This window comes from Thalia democratica, chromosome 2 (assembly GCF_965202585.1).
Source record: "Thalia democratica chromosome 2, ktThaDemo2.hap1.1, whole genome shotgun sequence".
Classification (NCBI taxonomy): domain Eukaryota; kingdom Metazoa; phylum Chordata; class Thaliacea; order Salpida; family Salpidae; genus Thalia; species Thalia democratica.
The window spans coordinates 17,652,248-17,675,595 of record NC_139166.1 but is presented as its reverse complement, the minus strand read 5'-3'; the positions used below and the strand labels follow the sequence as shown (position 1 = coordinate 17,675,595).

Genomic DNA, 23,348 nt, shown 5'->3' with positions numbered 1-23,348 from the left:
AATATTTAAAGATAGGTTAATCATGTTAGTTTTTTGCTAATCTGCTAATGTTGTAATACAAGTGTCTTTCGTTATTAATTCTTTATTATTCTTTTTTATTACTTCTTTACACGTTACTTACTTTAATATTAAAAGGGTAGATCTTTAGAAAGCATTAATTAACAGAAAAATTTTGTAAGAATAGAAAAAAAATATAAAGTTATTATTATGTATTAGTTTTATTACTGCTTCTTATTTTTTTACTAAGCAAATTTTTTTTAAGTGTTCTTCTTAGTGTTTATTTTTCAATTTGATAAGTTTTAGTATACCAAAAAAAGTTCTAAACAAGGTATTAGTCATTTATCATCTAAATTCTTTATTATTTATCAAGTATACCTTTTTACTACATATCAAATAAATATTTAAAGATAGGTTAATCATGTTAGTTTTTTGCTAATCTGCTAATGTTGTAATACAAGTGTCTTTCGTTATTAATTCTTTATTATTCTTTTTTATTACTTCTTTACACGTTACTTACTTTAATATTGAAAGGGTAGATCTTTAGAAAGCATTAATTAACAGAAAAATTTTGTAAGAATAGAAAAAAAAATCAATATACTTGTTAGTGATTTATCTTTTATTCATTAAAATAACAACTTATTTAAAAACTTTGTTTTTTATAGTTGTTTAAGTTTATTTTCTTAAGTGTTAGATAAGTAAAATTTAAATTTATTAGCCATAATCTTTCAATTAGTCTAACCACTACGGCTGTTAGTTTACAAAATATTATTTAAATAAATGTAAAAATAAATCAAACCATTGGTTTATGTGTATTCAAGTTATTTAGTTTTTGTTTGTTTATAAATTTAAAAATACAAAAACTATCCTTAATATTTATATAAGATCTAGACAGTATTTTATTTTTCATTTAATTTCAGCAACTTAATTGCAGCAACATCTCAATACTACCCATGATTTGAATAAAATCACATCAAATTATGGGCATAATTGATTGAAGCAATTCTACACATAAAATAGTGCCCATAAAATAGTACACATGAGACCAAACTACTACTTCTATAAGTTTAGTAAATATAAATTACAACTATACAAGTATAAATCAAACAATTGGTTTATGTGTGTTCAATTTTTATTTTTTAATATTGTTATTCAAATCTTAAAAAAAAAAATATCCAAAATATTTATAAAATGCCAAGCCATTAGTTCTGTTAGTACAAAAAAAATAAATTACATAAATATAATTAGAAATCAAATAATTTTTTTCTTTATTAAATATTACATAAAAAAAACTCTTCATATTATTTTAGTAAGTCTAGCCACTACGGCTGTTAGTTTACAAAACATAATTTAAATAATTGTAAAAATAAATCAAACTATTGGTTTATGTGTATTCAAGTTGTTTTTGTTTGTTTATAAATTTAAAAATACAAAAACTATCCATAATATTTATAAAAGATCTAGACAGTATTTTATTTTTCATTTAATTTTAGCAACTTAATTGCAGCTACATCTCAATACTACCCATAATTTGAATAAAATCACATCAAATTATGGGCATAATTGATTGAAGCAATTGTACACATAAAATAGTGCCCATAAAGTAGTACACATAAGGTCGAACCTCTACTTTATAAGTTTACTAAATAAAAATCACGTATATACAACTATAAATCAAACAATTTTAGAATAAAATCAAACAGTTTATGTGTGTTCAAGTTTAATTTATGAATTTTGTTTATAAAATCTTAAAAAAATAAAAATAAAAATTACTTATTATACGACTAGCCATTAATTCTGTTAATAAAAACAATAAATTACATAAATATACATATAAATCAAATAATTTGTTTAAGTGTATTCAAGTTTTTTTTTTCTTTATTAAATATTACATAAAAAAACTATCCATAATCTTTTAATAAGTCTAGCCACTACTTCTGTCAGTTTACAAAATATAACTCAAATAAATGTAAAAATATATCATACTATTGGTTTATGTTTATTCAAGTTATATTTTATTTGTTTGTTTATAAACTTAAAACTACAAAAACTATCCATAATATTTATATAAGATCTAGACAGTATTTTATTTTTCATTTAATTTCAGCAACTTAATTGCAGCTACATCTCAATACTACCCATAATTTGAATGAAATCACATCAAATTATGGGCATAATTGATTGAAGCAATTCTACACATAAAATAGTGCCCATAAAGTAGTACACATAAGGCCAAACCTCTACTCTATAAGTTTACTAAATACAAATTACGTATATAAAACTATAAATCAAACAATTTTAGATTTAAATCAAACAGTTTATGTGTGTTCAAGTTTAATTTATAAATTTTGTTTATAAAATCTTAAATAAAAAAAAATACCAAAATTACTTATTATATGACTAGCCATTAATTCTGTTAGTATAAAAACAATAAATTACATAAATATAAATATAAATCAAACAATTTGTTTAAGTGTATTTAAGTTTTTTTTTTCTTTATTAAAAATTACTTGAAAAAATCTATCCATAATCTTTTAATAAGTCTAGCCACTACTTCTGTTAGTTTACAAATTATTATTTAAATAAATGTATAAATAAATCATACTATTGGTTTATGTTTATTCAAGTTATATTTTATTTTTTTGTTTATAAACTTAAAACTACAAAAACTATCCATAATATTTATATATGGCCTGGACAGTAATTTATTTTTCATTTAATTGCAGCAACTTAATTGCAGCAACATCTAAATACTACACATAATTTTGATGACATCACATCAAAAATTGAATGCAGCAATTCTACACATAAAATAGTGCCCATAAAATAGTACACATAAAAAGTCCTACCGCAATTTAAATTATAAACATACCCTAAAGAGTTAGTATGTCACAAACTGCATATGTCACAACAGTTTTGTGACGTAATAATGGAAACGTTAATTAATGCATTATAAACGCTACGAATCGCTTGTAATCACATGGGGGTCTGGCTCAGATTGTAGAGCGCTCGCTTAGCATGCGAGAGGTACCAGAACTATGCCCGGCTCCTACACATTTAAATAATAATTACAATATATACTTTTATCTTATTTGATTTTTTTTAACAATTTAGCTAAAATAAATGAGAGCACAACACTCTTTATTATTTTACTTGTTTTTTTTTTGTTTAATATGTAAAAAATACTAATCATTAGTAATAAAACAAGACCTTACTTTTAATACACAGCTTATTGCAGATCTTATTAGAAAAAAATCAGCTCATTGTTTTAATTATACATAATTTTTAAGAACTTATATTTGTCTGAACAAGTTTAATAAAGTTTTTAATAACTTATGATTACTTAATTCATTTTTTATTTTGCAAAGTCAAACATGATTTAGTTAATAAAAAATGATTTAGTAAAATTAAATATGATTTAAGATATTCAAAGTGTAATAAAAACCGAAAGGTTTTTTCGTACACTAGGTCCTTTGATTAAATATTTTTGAGTGCTTTTTTTGCCGTTCCATAAACTATATAGTAAAATCAAACATGACTTAATTTAGTCCAGCATGATTTAGTAAAACTAAACGGATTTAATTGAGTCATACATGATTCAGTAAATTTATACATGACTTAGTTTAAAAAAATTCTGATTTAGTTGATTAAAACATATTTTAGTTAGGTCAAACATGATTTAGTAAATCAAACAAGATTAAGTAAAGTATAAGTCATACAAAGGTTAGTGAAATCAAACATGATTTCGTAAAATAAAACTTGATTTAGTAAAATTTAACCTGATTTAGTTAAGTCAAATTTGATTTGATAAATTCAAACATGATTTAATAAAATTTAACCTGATTTAGTAAAGTCAAAAACTTTAGTAAAGTGAAAAATTATTTTTTAAAGTCTGACACGATTAAGTAAAGTCATACATTATTTAGTTTAAAACATTTGTAAGATTCTGATTTAGATAATTGAAATATTTTCTAGTATAGTTAAACACAGTTTAGTAAAGTCGAACAAAATTTGTTCCTTTTCTACTTATGTTTTTATAATAAACAAGTTGTCTGAAAATAATTTAGTTTATGTAAAGCAAATACTTTTCATGGGTGAATTGAAATAGCGAAAATGTTGATGTAATTCAGTATTTGAATTTGTATGATGTATATAAACGTTACAAAATGTTTTGTCCACAAGCCTCGATAGCTCAGTCGGGAGAGCGTCAGACTGAAGATCTGAAGGTCCCTGGTTCAATCCCGGGTCGAGGCATGCCTTTTACCTACTTTAAATGTACTTATCTTTTGTTCATGTTAAAATCACTTTACTTTATATAGTGATTTATTTAACATAGTTGTTTTGTTTCTTAACGTATATATTTTTTCAAGTACTTTTACTAATTAAATATAAATTAAATGCTAAATATAAGGAGTTGTAAACTTTTTAATACTATATATCTTATTTAAGTTAGAGTCCAGAACACCTTAGTAACAACTATCTTAAAAACTAAGTATGTATAAGTATCAGAGTGATTAGTTATTATGTACTGCTAAATATATATAATACAAGTAAAAACTGTGCTAACAAAGTTTATTCTAAGAAAAGCAATCAAATAAACTCACTAAAGAAGCAACTGAACAACATAAGAGTAACAAGAAAACAATAATACTCTCTGGCGCTAATGTGTGTGGCAAGAATATAGGCAAAAAATAACAAAAATAATTTTTTATAGCATAAGTTACTTAAGTAAGTTTTAGTTATTTGTAAATTACATTTGTTTATTTTATCAAGTTAAGTTTTACTAAGTTTGAAATATGTTCACCATTAACTGTAAGTTTTAAGAGACTGAAATAAAATTTAAAAGTTGTTGAGTTAGAATTTAAAATGTTTAAGCGACTTTAAAAGTAGAAAAAGCTTAAATATTATAAAACTTTTTCTAAATGTAGTTTGAACAGATAAAAAAAAAGCTTTATGATAATCTTTTCGAATAATCACTCAGTTTATAAACAGAAAGGTTGTAATTATTTTACTAAAAGTAAGAGGGACTTAACATTTATTTTCTTGAAAAGTATAAAGTAAAGTGTATAAGTATTTATACAAATAAACTGCAATGCGCTTTAGTAAGACTTTAAAACATATATGTATACATATATTGTTAGGAATGATTTTTTTAATTTTTTTAAACGAAAAATTTTGTCAAAACTTTTTATAAGTTTATGTTTTAATAATTTACAAAACTAAACTAAGTTAAGTTAACAACATATAATAAATAACTTACTGTTTATAAAAAAGAACATTTTGATTGTTATGAGTACTTAGAAATTTTTAAAACTTAACATACAAATAGTTTGAAATATAAAGATATAGCACAAAAGTTTCAAGTAATAAAGCTCACAGAAGTTTAAGTTACATAAACGTGCTTTAATTGATATGTCATAGTCCTACATGGTCTAGTGGTTAGGATTCCTGGCTCTCACCCAGGCGGCCCGGGTCCGATTCCCGGTGTAGGAACCTTTTATTTGAATAGAAAATTAGAAGTTAGTTTTTAAGCTGTGTAACAAATTTCGTTTATAAACTACACAAATCTATGAACACATTTATGTAACTTTTTGTACTTAAAATACATGAAATTAAATAAATTAAGAAATTAATAAGTTGGATTTAGTTAGCTTTAATCACATTTTAAATAAAAAAGGTTCTTTAAAAAAAATCTATTTAAGTTTTACATATATACATCATAAAATAAACTTAATTAAACTAATTAGTAAGTAAGCATTCTTGAAAAAAATATATAGTGCTAAAGAAGTGTTATGTTCGATACTTTAGATCAGGGGTCGGCAAACTGCGGCCCGCGGGCCAATTGCGGCCCGCGAAGGATAAATCTGCGGCCCGCGAGCACGTTATTTTTTTGAATGGAATGCGGCCCGCGAAAGAAATTTTTGTGGCCCGCGAGCATGTAAATGTGGCCCGCTGAGCAAAAATATATTTCAGATTAATTTTTTTCAGTAATTCGACTTAATTTGATTAGCTTGGTTTTAAGTCTCTGAATAACATTTTAAAATATTTAGAAGAAATTACTGCTTTAGTTTAAAAATGTGAAAAAGACAGATTAGCATTCTAACAGGATTTTTTTCTCAGTTTCATAATAACTTCTTATTTACAACAGCAAGTAGTTATCTGAAAAATGAGTGTAAAGAGTGCTTGGGATTAATAAGTTAGTTACATAATACCTATTTATTTAACAAACTAAATGCAAGTGTTTCCAATGTTGTACAAAAGTAATGCACAGTAACTAACTGAAGTGTCATTTCTTTATATCTTAGATATTCTTTTTCAATATTTTTTATACCTAAGTTTCTTTTGTAGATTTTTTATTTGTAAATGTTATATTTTAGTGTAAAAACATATAAAAAAAAACATAGTAATAAGAAATAAGGTTTATTTGATTTTTGTTTCGACACATTTTAATTTTTTAGAAGTTTTTTTGCACTTTAAATTAATTTCTATGCATACTAACTTAAAACGATGCTCATATTTTAAACCACTTTTTATTTAATACTTTAATATTAGTTAGTTTAAGTCTAGTTTATGCATAATTTTCTACATTGTTGTTTCTACATGTAATATCTAAATTTGTACAGACACATTTAAAACAATATATATGACATAAATTAATATAGTTTTTTTTATGTATACATTTTCATTTTTCAAACATTGTTTTTGTCAAACTAACTTAATTTTAATGCTTTGCATATCAATTCACACAATCGCTGTTTTTTGGAGCTATCTATTTAATATAAACTAGATTTAGGGATGGTAAATTTATTAAGTTTGTACATTTTTAATCAAAATAGTTCAAATTCAAGCAAATAAACAACTTAACATTGCCACACACTCAGACTATCACTACTTGAAGACTACAAATCTAAGGCCAACTAAGTCATTTTTTAAGTTTTTGACTAGAATTTTATTTTGTATACAAATATATCAGGAAAGTTTTTGTTGACTCAGGCTGGCTTTTTTGCTTAATAGAGTAGCAAATTAAACTTATGATGTATGTTTTTTTCAATCCACAGTGTTAGTTTGAGTTGTAATATATGTTAAATTTTAAGCTTTGCAGCTAATATAATTCAACATATTGTTTATATTATTGTGTACATTTAAGTGTGAACAATCAGTGTTGCCAAAAAATTTGAATCCCGGAAAAGCTTTGAATTTGAAAATTTATGTTAAAAATTTTGGAAAAAAAATTGAATTTGAGAATTTTTGAAAAACCTGGAATTTCAAACAACTTTTACATGTAAAAAATAAAATTTCGATTTGACAAAAAAAATTACCAAATGAATTTTTTTTAATTAAAAAATATATTAAAGTAACTTAACAGTATTGTTTAATATAGATATATTTTTTAAGACATTCTTTTAAACTTTAGTTAAACTTTTTACTAAAAATAAAAGAAGGAATTGTACTTCCAAAAACTTTGTATTGGTACTTTTCACCTTTATTTGTAAAATTTCACCAATCGTTGTGCTTCGTGTTGGAACTAAACCAAGAAATTCTACTAAAATATCAAAGTTAGTAAAAACATCTCTAATTAACACTCTCAGATGAGCAATAGTTTTTCTATCAGTGCTCCCATGTTAACAGATTGATTAAAGTCCTAATTTGATTTATGCGACTTTATAACCTTAATGAATTTCCTAAACACCACTTCTTGTTGTAATCAAATAAATATACAAAAGTTTTTCCTTACCGCCAACATTAATTCTTTAAAAAGTTTTCAACTATAAACGGTATCTCATTTTAAGTAATAAGTTTTGCTACTTTATAACTTAACAATTTTTCTGATCATTCTGTAGTTACTGAAGGTAATCATGTGCTTTGTTGGAACTGACTTTGGTGATTTGATTTTAATTTTGCTCGCAATAACTCCAAACTAATTTTATTTTAAGCTCGTCTTATATTTTACAATTACTATTTTTAAATGAAATATTTATATTGCAGATAAAGAATTGCTATAATGTTTAATAAAAAATAAGTTTTTCTACTTCGCTAATGACTCAATAAAGTTTTATACTTTTGTTAAATTTGTTTAAGAAACTTAATTATCCATTCCAGCTAACTTATATTTTTTTTGACAAGTAATTTATTTACTTTTAATAACCTTCGTTATTTCTATATTTTGTGAACTTTTTTTTTAATTTGGCTGCTACACAAACAGGCTGTTTTAAAAGCTTAAAATCTCAGATGTTTGTGAAACTTTTATTTCAATAACTTTAATCTTTAAACTAAAGAAATCTTCCAATTCTCAGAATAGTTCTTATGACTGTAGTGTAGCTTACTAATTGTATTTTTTTCTTGTTTTCTTACACTTTGTGTACTTTTTGATAATGATGATATTTTAACTAGGTATTTTAGCTTGATAACAACTATTTAATAGCTTTTTTAACTTTTAATAAACTTAGGCTGGTTTGATACAAGTCAGACATTTTTGCTTTTTAAATGGCAACTATTTAAAAGACTAATTACTAATAAAATATTTTATCAAAGTATTCGAGAATTAATTATTTTGAAGAATTTGTTTTAGCTTTCTGGAATACAAACAGGTATTAATTTAATTAAGTTAACTGATCACTAAATTTTTAGTAAGTGTAAATTATTTAATACGCAAAAAATTTTAAGTTAATATTCTTGAAAAAACGGTTGATAATGTAACAAATGTATAAAAGTAACCCATAAATTGTCTTTCAAGTTAGGTTTTTATAGAGAGTTAGGTTGTAAGTAAAATTACAAAAATATTAAGTTTAACTTATTAAGTGCTTCTGAAAGTACATAGTTTATTAACACTTAAGTTTATTAGTCAATGTAAATTCTATTCTAATAAATATTAATTTAAATAGGCATTCTATGTATAGCTAAAAGTCATTTAAAACAATAAGTTGAATAAAAGTAAAACTTTTCTCTAGTGTGACTAAGACTAAAACCAAACTAGTATTCAAATGTCACTAAAACTAAAACTGCGGCCCGCGACAACTTTGTAAACTTGAAATTTGGCCCGCGACCACCAACTGCCTGCCGACCCCTGCTTTAGATGTTTAAGTTCTTATAAAGTTAAATTATAATTCAATAAACCTAAAACGTATACAAAAGAGTGATTGTTTTTATTTAGTATTGTAAACTACATTAACGTTACTACCTTTTAAAATGTTATTCATTCATTGTTGTAAAATAAAAAAATTCGAAAAATTATTTCAAATATAGTGTTTAAATAACTGAAACTAAATAAAAGTTAACTTTTTTTGTTAAATATTGATTTTTTAGTGAAAGGAAAAAGTTTTAAAGTGTTTTAGTAAGTGTTTGTCGTAAAGGTTTAAAAACTATTGCAAAAGGATTATTCAGCTACAAAAAAATAAGTCGAATTCAATCAGTTGTTAACAGTTTTGCTTTAGGCAATGCTGACAAACTGTTTATAATTTTTTCTGTATTTATATGGATGTGAGGGGATATAGCTCAGTGGTAGAGCAATCGACTGCAGATCGATAGGCCCTTGGTTCAAATCCGAGTGTCCCCTCCCCTTCAAATAAAACAAAATAGATTTTTTGATGTCGAATAATTAAGCTTGATGACTAATAGTTTTGCTTCATTCTTAATATTTTTTATGATGTTGAATAATTTTGCTTGATGCTTAATAGTTTTGGTTGATAATTAACAATTTATGCTTTAAGCAAGAAAACTTTGCTTGATGTTGAACAGTTAGGCGGTGTGTCTATACGACTATAAATTAGTAATATATTAATCAACAGCCGTACAACATTTGCACTAGGCTTACAGAATAGCCTCTAGACTGTAATATTAAGATCTTTTAAAGTGTTTGTATTTTAACATATTAAATAATTTTTTTCGATTAACTATTCATTTCTTCTAGTATTTAAACTTTTATGTTATGCTTTTAATACTGCGAGTATGTTATAGTATGTACTCCGAAGTTATCTAAAACTTTTAAAGATAATTAAGTTGTTACAAAAATAAAACAAAAGACCTTTCTGATTGCTTAACTAGTCAAAAAAAAAACGTAAACAAGGTTTTGATTTATTTTCAAAAAATAAGTGTTAAAAAATAAAACTGAAACCAATTGCTTTAGTGTATGCAACTTTAGTAATATTGTAATAGTAGTGCTACAATGGTTAACTCAAAGGTTGCAAAAAGTGTTGTAATATCAGTAATTTATATTAACTTACAAGAATAATTTAAAAAGTATTTTCTACTGTTGCAACTTTAGGTTCAATAACTACGTCAGAAAGTTTGAATAGTTACGTCACAAAGAAGAAAAAGGAGGTACAGGGACAGAAAAACGTACTTTTACACACTGGATCGCGACGAAATTTAAAGAAATCATTACCTCACGTCAGAAAAAGTGTTATGACTTACAAAAACCCGCAGATATCAAATATGTGGCGTGACGTTTGGAATAAAAAGGAAGAATCTCTCAGTATTTGTTTTGTTAAGTCTATTGAAAATATAAGTGAGAACACAAAACCGTTGCCACCACTGAATTGCGGTGATCATGTCGTGATACTTAATCAAACAGGTAACTTTCCTAGCAAGTAGGTGAATAGTGGAGTGGTGGTGGAAGTGAAGGACTGTCATCAATGTGTTGTCAAAGTTGATGGATCAGGTCGCTTAACTATTCAAAATCGTAAGTTTCTAAGAAGATTTACCCCTCATGTTTGCAAATGTCTAAGTAATATCCCTTATCTGCGAAAAGCAAACATACCACTGTAAAAGTTTGTCTTTTCTGTTAGGTTGAGAAAAAGATTTCAATAAAAGTTTTAATATTCTGTGTTTTTATAGAAAAAAGATTCTTTTTGAATAAGCATTGTGTAATTTCCCTCTGTACTAATGGTTTTCTTCAAAATTGATGTTGAACTGGAATTGCTCGGATTTGCTTTAATCTATAATTTCTTGACTTATATTTTCTACAGAAAAGCAAACAGACCGCCAAAGTTTACTGCGAACAACAATGTGTCCGGGATGAGTGTGTGAAATTATCGGATCATTTGCAGCGTTTCCTTGTAAGACTTTACGATGCTTTTCAAGAGTTTCGTGACACCGATGATGCTAATATTCATTTATTGTAAAGTTGGAATGTTCACTGTAAATTAATGTTTTATGGTCTAATGAATGAGTTTCAGACCAATGGTGACTACCTAAAGTTTGTAGTTGACTTTGCAGCAGACTAGTCTAACAGCCATCTATTCAAAGTGATCTTGGATGAGGACGTAGAGATTGACTTTCAAAAATTCGAGCTGTTAATTGGTATCGAGTATTTGGAAATTAAGTGTAGCAGTATCTCGTCAGTGTTTAATGCTATCAGTAATGCACCTTCTACTTTGTTTAAAGTCGAAAATATGATAAACATGTTTATCAGCAAATTAAGTGAAGTTTCAAGATGGTTAGATGAATGACGTGTGGTTTCGTTCTTAAAAGCTGAAAAGTTCAAATCGGTGAAGCAATTAAGTTTTTGAATGCTTGTATTCAGCAACTGAGTTAAGAAAAGTAAAGATTAAGCTTCAAATTTTTTGTTAAAGTTTGTTTGTTTAAGTTGTAGTTTGTTTTAACAAATCATTTACTAGTGAACTAAGTTAATCGTAAATTTTGAAATGATTTTTGTCTTTCTGAGTTTGATTTCGTTGAATTTTAGACCTGAAAAATGTTTTTAAGTTGTAACAAATTGTTTTAATTTTGAACCCTTGACCGTTAGATAAAATGTCCTAAGCTTTACCGACTGAGCTAGCCAGGCTCATGTCGATATTGAAATTGTAGTGTTTATAAATAAAACTGTTTTACATTGTGACGTAATAAATCAAATTTTCTGACGTAGTTATTGAACCTAAAGTTGCAACAGTAGAAAATACTTTTTAAATTATTCTTGTAAGTTAATATAAATTACTGATATTACAACACTTTTTACAACCTTTGAGTTAACCATTGTAGCACTACTATTACAATATTACTAAAGTTGCATACACTAAAGCAATTGGTTTCAGTTTTATTTTTTAACACTTATATTTTGAAAATAAATCAAAACCTTGTTTACGTATTTTTTTTTTGACTAGTTAAGCAATCAGAAAGGTCTTTTATTTTATTTTTGTAATAACTTAATTATCTTTAAAAGTTTTAGATAACTTCGGAGTACATACTATAACATACTCGGAGTATTAAAAGCATAACATAAAAGTTTAAATACTAGAAGAAATGAATAGTTAATCGAAAAAAAATATTTAATATGTTAAAATACAAACACTTTAAAAGATCTTAATATTACAGTCTAGAGGCTATTCTGTAAGCCTAGTGCAAATGTTGTACGGCTGTTGATTAATATATTACTAATTTATAGTCGTATAGACACACCGCCTAACTGTTCAACATCAAGCAAAGTTTTCTTGCGTAAAGCATAAATTGTTAATTATCAACCAAAACTATTAAGCATCAAGCAAAATTATTCAACATCATAAAAAATATTAAGAATGAAGCAAAACTATTAGTCATCAAGATTAATTATTCGACATCAAAAAATCTATTTTGTTTTATTTGAAGGGGAGGGGACACTCGGATTTGAACCAAGGGCCTATCGATCTGCAGTCGATTGCTCTACCACTGAGCTATATCCCCTCACATCCATATAAATACAGAAAAAATTATAAACAGTTTGTCAGCGTTGCCTAAAGCAAAACTGTTAACAACTGATTGAATTCGACTTATTTTTTTGTAGCTGAATAATCCTTTTGCAATAGTTTTTAAACCTTTACGACAAACTCTTACTAAAACACTTTAAAACTTTTTCCTTTCACTAAAAAATCAATATTTAACGAAAAAAAGTTAACTTTTATTTAGTTCCAGTTATTTAAACACTATATTTGAAATAATTTTTCGATTTTTTTTATTTTACAACAATGAATGAATAACATTTTAAAGGTAGTAACGTTAATGTAGTTTACAATACTAAATAAAAACAATCACTCTTTTGTATACGTTTTAGGTTTATTGAATTATAATTTAACTTTATAAGAACTTAAACATCTAAAGTATCGAACATAACACTTCTTTAGCACTATATATTTTTTTCAAGAATGCTTACTTACTAATTAGTTTAATTAAGTTTATTTTATGATGTATATATGTAAAACTTAAATAGATTTTTTTTAAAGAACCTTTTTTATTTAAAATGTGATTAAAGCTAACGTTTAATCCAACTTATTAATTTCTTAATTTATTTAATTTCATGTATTTTAAGTACAAAAAGTTACATAAAGGTGTTCATAGATCTGTGTAGTTTATAAACAAAATTTGTTACACAGCTTAAAAACTAACTTCTAATTTTCTATTCAAATAAAAGGTTCCTACACCGATAATCGAACCCGGGCCGCCTGGGTGAAAGCCAGGAATCCTAACCACTAGACCATGAAGGACAAAGATGTACAAAAATATTTTGCATTTATATTTGTATACGTAAGCGTTAAGACATGTCAATTAAAGCACGTTTATGTAACTTAAACTTCTGTGAGCTTTATTACTTGAAACTTTTGTGCTTTATCTTTATATTTCAAACTATTTGTATGTTAAGTTTTAAAAATTTCTAAGTACTCATAACAATCAAAATGTTCTTTTTTATAAACAGTAAGCTATTTATTATATGTTGTTAACTTAACTTAGTTTAGTTTTGTAAATTATTAAAACATAAACTTATAAAAAGTTTTGACAAAATTTTTCGTTTAAAAAAATTAAAAAAGTCATTCCTAACAATATATGTATACATATATGTTTTAAAGTCTTACTAAAGCGCATTGCAGTTTATTTGTATAAATACTTATACACTTTACTTTATACTTTTCAAGAAAATAAATGTTAAGTCCCTCTTACTTTTAGTAAAATAATTACAACCTTTCTGTTTATAAACTGAGTGATTATTCGAAAAGATTATCATAAAGCTTTTTTTTTATCTGTTCAAACTACATTTAGAAAATTTTTTATAACATTTAAGCTTTTTCTACTTTTAAAGTTGCTTAAACATTTTAAATTCTAACTCAACAACTTTTAAATTTTATTTCAGTCTCTTAAAACTTACAGTTAATGGTGAACATATTTCAAACTTAGTAAAACTTAACTTGATAAAATAAACAAATGTAATTTACAAATAACTAAAACTTACTTAAGTAACTTATGCTATAAAAAATTATTTTTGTTATTTTTTGCCTATATTCTTGCCACACACATTAGCGCCAGAGAGTATTATTGTTTTCTTGTTACTCTTATGTTGTTCAGTTGCTTCTTTAGTGAGTTTATTTGATTGCTTTTCTTAGAATAAACTTTGTTAGCACAGTTTTTACTTGTATTATATATATTTAGCAGTACATAATAACTAATCACTCTGATACTTATACATACTTAGTTTTTAAGATAGTTGTTACTAAGGTGTTCTGGACTCTAACTTAAATAAGATATATAGTATTAAAAAGTTTACAACTCCTTATATTTAGCATTTAATTTATATTTAATTAGTAAAAGTACTTGAAAAAATATATACGTTAAGAAACAAAACAACTATGTTAAATAAATCACTATATAAAGTAAAGTGATTTTAACATGAACAAAAGATAAGTACATTTAAAGTAGGTAAAAGGCATGCCTCGACCCGGGATTGAACCAGGGACCTTCAGATCTTCAGTCTGACGCTCTCCCGACTGAGCTATCGAGGCTTGTGGACAAAACATTTTGTAACGTTTATATACATCATACAAATTCAAATACTGAATTACATCAACATTTTCGCTATTTCAATTCACCCATGAAAAGTATTTGCTTTACATAAACTAAATTATTTTCAGACAACTTGTTTATTATAAAAACATAAGTAGAAAAGGAACAAATTTTGTTCGACTTTACTAAACTGTGTTTAACTATACTAGAAAATATTTCAATTATCTAAATCAGAATCTTACAAATGTTTTAAACTAAATAATGTATGACTTTACTTAATCGTGTCAGACTTTAAAAAATAATTTTTCACTTTACTAAAGTTTTTGACTTTACTAAATCAGGTTAAATTTTATTAAATCATGTTTGAATTTATCAAATCAAATTTGACTTAACTAAATCAGGTTAAATTTTACTAAATCAAGTTTTATTTTACGAAATCATGTTTGATTTCACTAACCTTTGTATGACTTATACTTTACTTAATCTTGTTTGATTTACTAAATCATGTTTGACCTAACTAAAATATGTTTTAATCAACTAAATCAGAATTTTTTTAAACTAAGTCATGTATAAATTTACTGAATCATGTATGACTCAATTAAATCCGTTTAGTTTTACTAAATCATGCTGGACTAAATTAAGTCATGTTTGATTTTACTATATAGTTTATTGAACGGCAAAAAAAGCACTCAAAAATATTTAATCAAAGGACCTAGTGTACGAAAAAACCTTTTGGTTTTTATTACACTTTGAATATCTTAAATCATATTTAATTTTACTAAATCATTTTTTATTAACTAAATCATGTTTGACTTTGCAAAATTAAAAATGAATTAAGTAATCATAAGTTATTAAAAACTTTATTAAACTTGTTCAGACAAATATAAGTTCTTAAAAATTATGTATAATTAAAACAATGAGCTGATTTTTTTCTAATAAGATCTGCAATAAGCTGTGTATTAAAAGTAAGGTCTTGTTTTATTACTAATGATTAGTATTTTTTACATATTAAACAAAAAAAAAAACAAGTAAAATAATAAAGAGTGTTGTGCTCTCATTTATTTTAGCTAAATTGTTAAAAAAAAATCAAATAAGATAAAAGTATATATTGTAATTATTATTTAAATGTGTAGGAGCCGGGCATAGTTCTGGTACCTCTCGCATGCTAAGCGAGCGCTCTACAATCTGAGCCAGACCCCCATGTGATTACAAGCGATTCGTAGCGTTTATAATGCATTAATTAACGTTTCCATTATTACGTCACAAAACTGTTGTGACATATGCAGTTTGTGACATACTAACTCTTTAAGGTATGTTTATAATTTAAATTGTATTTTAAAATTTCTAGTTTTCATTGTGTGGAATTCTTTAAAAAAAACTACTCTGTATTTACGTCATAACAGTTTGTGATCTGCACGCGTGGGTTCAAAGCCATCTCCGTATTTTTCTTTGAAATTAATTCCAAAAAGTCGTATTATACTTTGAAGGTTTAGTGTAAATTTATTTACTAATACTTTAATACATTTATATAGTTTTGTTTGTATTTGTTTATTACGAAAATAAGTCTTAATTACTTTTCGTTTATAAAATCAGTTACTGTTTTATTTAAATTTAAATTTTTTTTAACCGTTTAAAAATATGACTTGTTAATTGTAATTTATGTAAATTTTAACACTGCAACATTTATTTATTAACTTATAAACATTTATTAGTTCATTTTTTATAAAAAAATTTCAAAAGTGTAAACAATTTCAATTTTATTGTAAACACTATTTCCTACATTTTATGGTAGCTTTTATTAAATTTGATATTTTTAATCTAAATTAAAAGTAATACTTGTTTTACATAAGTTTAGAATGTATCTACAAAATATTTATTTTACAATTTTAAAATTTTTATTTAATTTTTGTTTAGTTATAAAAGCATATAAAACATATTTATCTGTTTACAAATAAAATTGTGCAAAAACTTAGATTTAAGAACTATGATAGGTTACAATTACAATTTAAACCACATGTAAACAAGCTAATTTAATTTAATATTATTCTCGGTGTTTACAAGCTTCTTTAAAAAAAATTGTAAAGGTATGCATTTATTATTTAAGTATGTAGAAAAAACAATCATGGTTACTATAACAACCTTCGGTAGCTCAGTTGGTACGCATTAAAAACTATTATAAAAGTCTACTTCCAAAATATTGTTTGTAAATTGGTATTTAGAAATTTTTAAGCTTTAAAGACTTCAATTGGTACGCATATATTAACTTAACAGTAGAAGCGCATAAGGCCATACTAGTGAGTTGATAAAAGCAATCAAAAAATTTTCAACTTTAAAAGCATACTTATGTTAAAATATGCCGTGTTGATGTACTAAATAAACAAAATCAATTGTTAAGTGCACAAGTGCTTCAAACACTAACGTTTATAAACACAAATTTGTGCATTACTCCAGCGCCTTCGATAGCTCAGTTGGTAGAGCGGTGGACTGTAGCCAGCTGTTAGAAATCCATAGGTCGCTGGTTCGACTCCGGCTCGAAGGACTTTATGTTTTTCGTGATTAATATAAATAATGTTTTATTTGACATTTTTATTTTTAAAATCAACAAATTTAACTATTTCTTGAAATATCATTTTATAAAGAAGTATTTTACTAAAAAAACATGTTATAATTTAAATAGTTTGTTAACAACTAAATTTCTAGATAAATATACAAAACATCAAATATTTAAACACAATAATAAATAGTAGTTTATTTTTTTTTTTCAAAACAGGCAAACTCCTTATTTTATATTAGTTTTTTCTTTAACGAAATAATTTTTTAGTGATAAAACTTACATTACTGTTAAAAATTATTAATGAAGTATTTAAAGGCAGTATTTTAAAAATAATTCATTTAATTGTTGTCATCTTTTATTTTCAAAAAACAAATATCTAGAAGACATTATTGAAATAATTGTTATACTTTTAAGTTAGTTCTGTCGTTAATATTGAAACTTGCACCATTTATATATTAATGGTAACCAACAAAAGCCGATTGATCTATCATTGTTTTATGATTACAAAAACAAAAAGGCAATGCTAAGAATAACAAATAACCTTGATACTTAATTTTAAATGTAAAAATTCTGCCGCTTAAGTTCGAACTTTTTGATTAAGTAAAAAGTTTGTGTAGAAAGTGTAACTTATTCTTAAGAAAAACTTGTTCCTTTAAATAAGTGTTAAGAAGTTTAGTTTTAAACATGTTTAGTTAAAATATATAAAAACTAATACGAATTAGTACAAAGTTAATAAACACACCAAGCAAGTTATTCAAATGCATTAAACAAAACATGATTTTCTTAATCATGTACAACACAGTTGAAACATTAATAAAAATTATTTCAAAAAAGCCGGACTAAGTTTTAGTTGTTAAAAGAAAATAAAAAACAGTGAAACTGTGATTTATTTACATTCAAAAACACTTAAACTTGGATCACATTTTAGTTTATATAAAGTTATCATAGAAAAGTATTTATGGCATAGTTTACAATTAGAGGTGATATAATAAGATCAGGAAGAAAAACTAAAATCATGACTTTCAACAATTTCTAAACCAAATAAAAAGTCATTTAAAAACTTAATAGACTACAGAGACTCTGGTTTATATATTAAATAACTAGTAATTTAGATTTAGCTTTAGTATGAAGGACAATAATTTAGACAAATTTGCACTTTTTTGGCTGTGTTTAAAGTACGAGCTCAAAAAGCATACATTTATAACTTGTTCTCTGGTTTATAGTTTGAAAAGTTAAGCAGTAAGTAATGAAAAATAAACAAAACTGTTAAGCTGGTTATTATTGTTGTATAAAACAACTCGTTATCTTTAATAAAAAACCAAAATAATAAATTTTAAGTTTTTAGGGTAAACTCGTTAAAAAATTTAAAAAAGTAATTTATAAAATTTTCCTTTTTTTTGTTGAAAAGAAATTAAAAAAATCTTTTTTAAATAATTCAGTCTCTCGGGTGTGATAAGAAAAAATAAAACAAACTAAATTAAGACAATATTCAATCAAATAAGCAAAAGTGCGTTGTCCGGGAATCGAACCCGGGCCTCCCGCGTGGCAGGCGAGAATTCTACCACTGAACCAACAATGCTTGTTGCAACTTCAAAATTTATACTATATAAACCAAGTGATTATCAAATGCAGCGTATCTGCATTTGCTTATCAAAAGTAGCAACTGTTGTGATGATATAAACAATCAAGTGTTCATTTAGCTTTGATCTTATGCGACTTGAATATTATTGCATTTTAGTATTTACTTTTTTTTAACTATTTTATTAGCGGCTAAATATTTAGTTTTTGTTCATTTTTAAATCATAACCATTTTTAAATAGAATATTTATTTTTAAAATGTTATTTTATCTTTATTACAGTAAAACAATTCATGTACAAACTAGAAAATTTTGATAGTAACACTAACCAAAATTTGTATATCACAATTTAAAACTAGCTTATTTATTTATTAAACTAATTTACCATTTTATTTTCGTTTATTTAAATAATAACAGACATTATTTGGTTGAAAACTGAAACAAATTTACAGTTGCAACTACTTAAGCTTAGTAGAAAAAAGTTGAAAAATTTTGTAAAAATATCAAAATTTACTTAAATTTTGTTAAAACCAAGTTGTCACTTTGATATCTAACTTTGTCAAACATTTTAGAAGCCGGTTGTTAAAAAAACAAAACTAGAAATTAATAATGTTTTTAGACGTGTCAATTTAGACAATTAAAATTTTTGCATACAAACATACCATAAGCAGTAGGTAAAATTTGTGAATGAAACATTAATAGGTATATCCTTTTTTTACGTTTGTGTAAGCACGATGATGACCAATAAAACCAGGGAACTATTTCTTTCTTATTAAATGTATTTATTTGGAAAGGTCCTTAATTGTATTCTATTTGTAGTGTACGACTCGATAACAGAAACGTTTTTTCGTGCACCAGGTCCTAGGACCAAACACTTTTGGTATTTTATTTTTGTCGTTCAGTAAACTATTCTACAAATTGCTCAAGACTATACTTGGATAAAAATATTTAGCCTAGTTTAATCTTCTGATCCCATTAAAAATCGTAAGGTTATGGTATTTGAAATTGTATAATAAAAAATAGTTGATAGAATCCTTTCATAAGTACGATTAATCTTTAATTAACATTTAATTCATACAAAGCTATTTTATTAGATTATAAATTAAATAGTGCCTATGAGAATGAGAATTTTATTTATACTTTACTAAATTAAGAAAATTTAAGCCATAGCTTTAAAATTAACATAACTTAATGAAATTAGTAATTTTTTTAGCTAATGAGAATTTGGTATTTATATTTGAAAAAAAAAAATTCAACAAGTATTTGTTTATGATTCATCTGAAATGTAGTATATAATAATTATTCTTGATAGCGTAAGCTATTAAGGTATTCTTTTTCACCTAAAGAAAGCTGTAGGAAAATACTTAATTTTTGATTAGACTATTAACACCATTCATCGTTAGTTCTATATTATAAACAATTTTTTTAAAAACCATAGTAGCTAAAACTTAAATATGACGTCAAGAAATTCACTAATTAGTTTTAAACAACAGCTAACGAACAACGTAAATTAAAATTCAACGACCGACAAGCAAAATTTCTCTATAAGTTTGCAGTTTACTAAACCACGTGATTATTTTCAACGAGCGTCAAAGCTATCGAGCAAAAACACGTTTAAAATTTGCAGCGAAATATTATAGCACATTCTGTCGAGCTAAGGGCAAAAAAATTAACGCTTGAACGAACATATGCTAGCATTCGAGTGCGCTACAGATTTACTTGCCTTGACATTTGGGTTTATATACAGTAATTTTTCGACTTGAGACAAGCGTCGATGGTGTAACGGTTAGCATTGGTGCCTTCCAAGCACTAGTTCCGGGTTCGACGCACTTTTATATTTTTGGTACAGTAGTGAAATATTTTGCATGTAAGAATGGAATGATGTAAATGTTTTAAGTAGAAATGAATAATTTCAAACTAATTTTAGCAAGCTTTATGAAACTTTAATAAAAATTGTAGAATGACTACTGATTTAAATATACAATTTTTAACTGTACTTTATTTTGAAATTATAAAGTTTGAATCAAGTAGTAAGCAAGTAATTCAGTAATTATTTTCATGACTAGATACAAGATATTGAAAAAAAAATTCGAGTAGCTAGTTATTTGTTGGAATGTACTAATACTCTTGTTTTTAATTTTTACATAACTGTAATTTTTTCATGGTTTAGTAGTCAAGTCAAAAATCAAAAGTCAAGCTCACCTACTTAATTATGTACTACCATTTAAAGTTAACTAGTAGTTATATTTACTAGAAAATATCGTTAAAAAACGGGTCATAAATTGTACCTATTTTCTTTTTAATATACATTCATAAATATTGTTCTGTTGACCCTGCTTAAACAATATGTTGTTTTAGATTCTGTTTGATATTAAAAAAAATAAATAAAAAACACAAATCAGCTGTAATAAAACAATGTTATTAACAAAAGATAGTTCATTCACCAAAAAACAAAAAGAAACCACGCCCAACGTGGGGCTCGAACCCACAACCGTTGGATTAAGAGTCCAACGCTCTACCGACTGATATAGCCGGGCGCTTGCAATAAAGTCTTGTTACAGCTACATATTTGATAAATTTTAATTCAAACTCTCATTGATTTCTTTTATTGTGTATTACCAGTTAACAATTGTTATCAATTTATTTATAAATAATGCTTTTAAAGTTACGTTAAAGTAATATATTTTTTTAATTTTAGTAAGTAGTTGTTAGATAGTTTCCTAAAAATAAAATTCATTTTTATTCACACATTCTGGTCTACTAATTAAAATATATTTTATAGATACATTATTATGCATAAATAACGGTATTAAATTTTAGTCATGAAGTTTAGTATATGAATTGTTTTTCTTTTTTATATACTTTTATATTGATAAGTTTTATTGGTAGTGTCATATTCTTTATAATTTTATTTTCCTAATATATTTATAAACATAAACAACTTATTTCTTGAAGCTTTGTATATAGCTAACAAGTATGTTAACGGGTCAAATATGCACGAAGACACTTTTGCAAGATTTTAATTAATTTTAATACTAAGATTTTAATTTTACTCCAATAAAACTTTTATAGTCAAAAAGAAGTTGCTTGTTTATTTAGAACTTCACATTTTTTTAACATTTTTTATTTTTAGAATTTTTTTTGTAACGTTCAATTCATATGATATATAGTGAAATTATAAAAACTGTAATATTTTATAGCTAGAGTGAATAACAAAAAAATTAAATTAATAATTTATGATTAAGAAAAATTCAAGCAAAAAAAATTAAAGCAGCTAAAATTATTTACTAAATAAATAGTTTAATGACGATTAAAAATAACAAAAAATCATAATAATTAATTCATTTTGATAAAAAAATATATGACCAGTACGGGGATCGAAACGCGTTATTAGCACGACGCTCTAACCAACTGAGCTAACCGGCCACTCATGTAGACTATATTTTGTACGTATATAAAACATTGTGATTTATAGTGATGTTGTTTTTAATGACTTACAAGAATGTATAATTCAAATTGTTTACTACACCAACTTATCTTTGGTTCATGTTTTATATAATACTGATATATTCTATGTACAACATACGATTTTTGAGTTTCTTACTTTTTTAAGAAAAGTAAAATAATACTTGTAAAATTCAATTTATATTTATACCTTAGAACTTAAGGCTCTTTTGATGTAATTATAAAATTTGAACGTTCGCTCAAAATATAACTCAGCGTAAGCCAAATATTTTTAACTAAAACAGAAAAAAAACCTTCTTTTCAAACCTTAAGCTTATTTGTTTTAACCTGTTTGTTTAAATTTAAATTTGTTTAAATTAATGATTGTAATATTAACATTATGTTAACAGTTAAATTTTTCAGATGCTATATGGTTACTTATTCAAACATAGTATAAGTATCGAAAACTAGTTGTGATTAAAATTAAGAAACTTAATAGTTAACCTTAAATAATTATTTTATAAAAGTACTTAGCTTTACTTAAATAAGCATCAACACATACTTGATACACAGTCTAGCAATAATAACAGTCTAGCATCAGATACTACAGTTTCTGTGTAGTCTAGCAACCATAACAGTCTAATTTAAACTAGTAAATAAGTTACTTGTTTGAATTACTTTGTTTTTGTTGTCAGTTACAAAAACAAAAATATTTACAATTTTTTTTTTACCTCCACATTTTTTGTTCTGTTATAAATTGTTCAGTTAAAAATTTATTAAAGCTTATTACACACATTTTTTAGTCTAGTTGTAGCACAAAAGTTTAATGATTTTCGAGTAATCTTATAAAAATAAATTAATACTAAAACAATTTACGTTTCATAAAATGGTATATTATTTAAATGCATGATGAAACTAGTATACTAAATTGATAAATAAATTCTATTTTAAGTATAAAATAACTTCTATTTAATATAGATAACAAATGTTTTTCAGACTTCAAGTTAAGCTTTTAAGCTGTAACACTTTAAACACAT

At 25.1% G+C, this 23,348-nt stretch overlaps 7 non-coding genes across 7 annotated transcripts; 4 read left to right on the top strand and 3 right to left on the bottom strand.

Moving 5' to 3' along the window:
• Positions 1-4,178: 4,178 nt before the first annotated feature.
• On the top strand, positions 4,179-4,251 carry Trnaf-gaa (transfer RNA phenylalanine (anticodon GAA)). The gene has a single exon. It is a non-coding gene; the product is annotated as a tRNA-Phe (tRNA).
• A 1,167-nt stretch (positions 4,252-5,418) lies between these two features.
• On the top strand, positions 5,419-5,490 carry Trnae-cuc (transfer RNA glutamic acid (anticodon CUC)). Its single transcript has one exon. It is a non-coding gene; the product is annotated as a tRNA-Glu (tRNA).
• Positions 5,491-9,478: 3,988 nt separating this feature from the next.
• Positions 9,479-9,550, top strand: Trnac-gca (transfer RNA cysteine (anticodon GCA)). The gene has a single exon. It is a non-coding gene; the product is annotated as a tRNA-Cys (tRNA).
• A 3,029-nt stretch (positions 9,551-12,579) lies between these two features.
• Trnac-gca (transfer RNA cysteine (anticodon GCA)) lies at positions 12,580-12,651 on the bottom strand. The gene has a single exon. It is a non-coding gene; the product is annotated as a tRNA-Cys (tRNA).
• A 2,011-nt stretch (positions 12,652-14,662) lies between these two features.
• Positions 14,663-14,735, bottom strand: Trnaf-gaa (transfer RNA phenylalanine (anticodon GAA)). Its single transcript has one exon. It is a non-coding gene; the product is annotated as a tRNA-Phe (tRNA).
• Positions 14,736-17,189: 2,454 nt separating this feature from the next.
• Trnay-gua (transfer RNA tyrosine (anticodon GUA)) lies at positions 17,190-17,275 on the top strand. The gene is given in 2 exon segments: positions 17,190-17,226; positions 17,240-17,275. It is a non-coding gene; the product is annotated as a tRNA-Tyr (tRNA).
• Positions 17,276-18,798: 1,523 nt separating this feature from the next.
• On the bottom strand, positions 18,799-18,869 carry Trnag-gcc (transfer RNA glycine (anticodon GCC)). Its single transcript has one exon. It is a non-coding gene; the product is annotated as a tRNA-Gly (tRNA).
• Between the last annotated feature and the right edge of the window lie 4,479 nt (positions 18,870-23,348).